Source organism: Aristolochia californica, unplaced genomic scaffold, assembly GCF_029961685.1.
Source record: "Aristolochia californica isolate CCGP_79_NKW_82.1479 unplaced genomic scaffold, dmAriCali1.0.hap1 SCAF_2, whole genome shotgun sequence".
Classification (NCBI taxonomy): Eukaryota; Viridiplantae; Streptophyta; class Magnoliopsida; order Piperales; family Aristolochiaceae; genus Aristolochia; species Aristolochia californica.
The window spans coordinates 35,235,825-35,239,307 of NW_027181881.1; positions in this window are offsets into that span (position 1 = coordinate 35,235,825).

Here is a 3,483-nt window from a genome sequence, read left to right on the forward strand (position 1 = left end):
ATCAGAGCTACCAATTTTGGATCCCCATTATGCTCTATGAAGATATGATTAAAAACTGCTCATAGAAGGCTCCTTATGAAGCAAGATTGAAGCTCATGAGATAAGTATTTATTTCTCATATTATTAAATTTATGGTATTGGTTTTTGGTATTAAGAGATGTTTTATAGATGTCCTTATGCATGTTTTCATCTTATGAAAATGTGAGAATATTTTCATCTTGGATTATCTTTGATTAGAAGAGATTATCAAGGTAGTTTTTATCGGTTCACACAATACTGTGATTGAGACCAGTGCTTATTGGAATTTTTTTATAAAGCTGTGGGAACAAGATTCTGGGATAAATAAGGATCATATTGAGCCTTTTATGAGTCATTATCCATTAAAATTATTTACTTAGCTTTTATGCTATGCATCTCCATTAACCAAGTTGGTTAAAGCCTTCCACTTGGTCATATTTTGATTACTTGATTAGAGAACTATTTTACTTGATTTGTCTACTATGGTTGAAGATAATATACGTCACAAGAGTGACATACTCAGAATCACCACTGTACCTTACGAGGGTATCAAATTTTATGAACTGGTCCACATCGGTTCGTCGGTTTTTTATCACAAAGGACCTAGTTGGTCATCTCACCAACCGTGGACCACTTATTGATGAAGATGATATATTCCATACCAAATGGTTAAAGGAGGAGGCATTGGTTATTAGTTGGCTAATCAATAGTATGGAAGAACATGTCTCCAATAATATCATTAATCTAGAGACGGCTAAACAAATTTGGGAGACATGCGCCAAGTTGTATTCAAGCTCCGACAATTTACAAAGGTCATATGACATGTTACAACAGATGCTTACCACCAAACAAGGAGACAATATACATGAATATTTGGCCCACTTTCGAGGCTTTCTTCAAGAATGGAAACTTGCCCAGTCAACCTCTACAAATATCTTTGTCCAAGATAAACAGAAAGAGGCTTTGATAACTGTCATATGCCTTGCTAACATTAAACCACATCTTGAAGTTGCTAAGACTCACCTTCTTAGCTCTTCCGCGGTTCCCACTTTTGATGATGAATGTGCTATACTTCTCCGTATTCCAGACACTTCTCCCTCTACTACTGAAATACCATAAGCTATGTACTCTAGACATAGGGGCACACCATCTGACCAAGGCCGAGGTCGAGGTAGATTTTATAGAGGAGGAAGAGGAAGAGGTGGAAGGACTAGTTTTGACCGAACAGATGGGAAGGAATGCACCCATTGTAAGGGATATGGCCACACTAGAGACACATGCTTTCATCTGAAAGAATGCTCTGTATGTGGTAGAGTGGGTCACTCTCGCGAAAGATGTTATAAAGCTAATAAGAATAAGGCTAGCCAAGCCTTAGTGAGTGATACAAAAGTAGAGCAGTGTACCATAACAACTGCAAATCATACTTTTACTGAAGAAGATCCTCCCAAGTACTTCTTCACCAACCGCTCTCACCACTACTTCAGGAATGTTTTTTGTCTCCTCTTCATCCTGGATAGTTGACTCAATTGCCTCCGAGCATTTTACAAGCAATATACTCAAGTTCTCCATGTGTCACAAATAAATACTGCATCCACCTACGACACTGAAACCAGGTGATGGCATAATCGGTTGGGACATCTGTCCGTTCAATGTCTTCATCATATTTTTCCTAAAGCATGGTCGGACCTTCATTGTAAAGCATGTCAAATGAGTAAACATCAGATGTCTACATACTCACCTCGTCCAGAAATTAAAAGTGTCTCTCCTTTTTTGTTAATTCATACTAATGTCTGGGGACCCTTGAGTGTCTCCAACATTTCTCAAGTGAAATATTTTATTACATTCATTGATGACTTCACTTGTACCACTTGTATCACATTTTTTGAAGACTCTCCATATTGTTCTGATAATGCTCCTCCATGTTTATCTTCAGTACCAGGTTCTCCTCGATCAATTGTGCCCCATGCTACAGAAACTACTCAACCCTCAGAAACATTGGCTGACACCACACCTGCTGATTTGTCGGATCCTACCGAAGTAAGTCCATCTTCTTCGATTATTTTTGGCCCAGATTATGATATTGGTCCTATTACTGTTAGGAAATAGCCCAGATCATGCACCATGCCTTCTACTTCTTATCCCATAACAAACTTTGTGTCTCATCATCGTCTATCCCCTGTTTGTTGTCAAATTCTATCGACTATTTCCTCCGTACCTATACCACAGTCCTATCAAGAGGCTCTCAAACATATAAGGTGGAAGACAACTATGCATGAAGAAATGCATGCCCTTTATGAAAATCAGACATGGGCTCTAGTCCCACTTCCTTCAGATAAGAAACCTGTCAGTTGCAAATTTTATTTACGGTGAAACACAATCCGAATGGGTCCGTGGCTCGGTTGAAAGCTAACCTTATTTCTAAAGGCTATACACAATGTTATGGCATTGATTATGATGAAACCTTCTCTCTAATGGCTAAATTAAACTCGATACGTTTGTTACTATCTCTAGCAGCTAACTCTTCCTGGCAGGTCTATCAACTTGATGTCAAAAATGTTTTTCTGAATGGGGATATAAAGGAGGACATTTATATGCAGCAACCACTTGGGTATATGGTTGAGGGGGATGTCATATGTCGACTACAAAAATCTATTTATGGTCTCAAACAGTCGCCTCGCGCATGGTTTGGAAATTTTAGCCAAGCACTCATATGGGCTGGATTTCAGAGATGCTCTGGAGATCACTCTATCTTTATTAAAGACACACTGAAGGGCAAGATAATTCTAGCCGTATATGTTGATGATATTATTATAATTGGCATTGATCCTGAGGGAATCCAAAAGACAAAAGAAAGGATATGTTCTGAATTCAAGACAAAGGATCTTGAACTGCTCAAATTTTTTTTGGGTATTGAAGTACTACTGGAAGAGACCAGAATGCTGGGATGTAGATCAATAGAAACTCCTATGGACTCGAATACAAAATTATGTGAAGGTACTAGAGAAGAAGTAGATGTCGAAAAATATCAAAGATTGGTGGGAAGACTTATTTATCTCTGCATAACGAGGCCAGATATTTCATATGCAGTCAATGTGGTAAGTCAATATATGCACAAACCACAACTCGGTCATTGGCAAGCATTAGAATGGATATTATGATATCTGAAAGGAGCACCAGGAAGAGGGCTCCTCTATAAAAATCATGGACACTTCAACATCGAAGGATTCTCTGATGCAGACTGGGCCAGATCCCCGAATGAGAAAAAATTTACTTTGGGATATTGTACGATGATTGGGAAAAACTTGGTTACATGGAGGAGCAAGAAATAAAATGTAGTTGCAAGGTCTAGTGCAGATGCAGAGTACAGAGCCATGACACACACAGTCAGTGAACTCCTATGGATCAGATCTCTCCTAACTGAACTGGGTTTTTACAAAGAAGCTCCTATGAATCTATATTGTAATA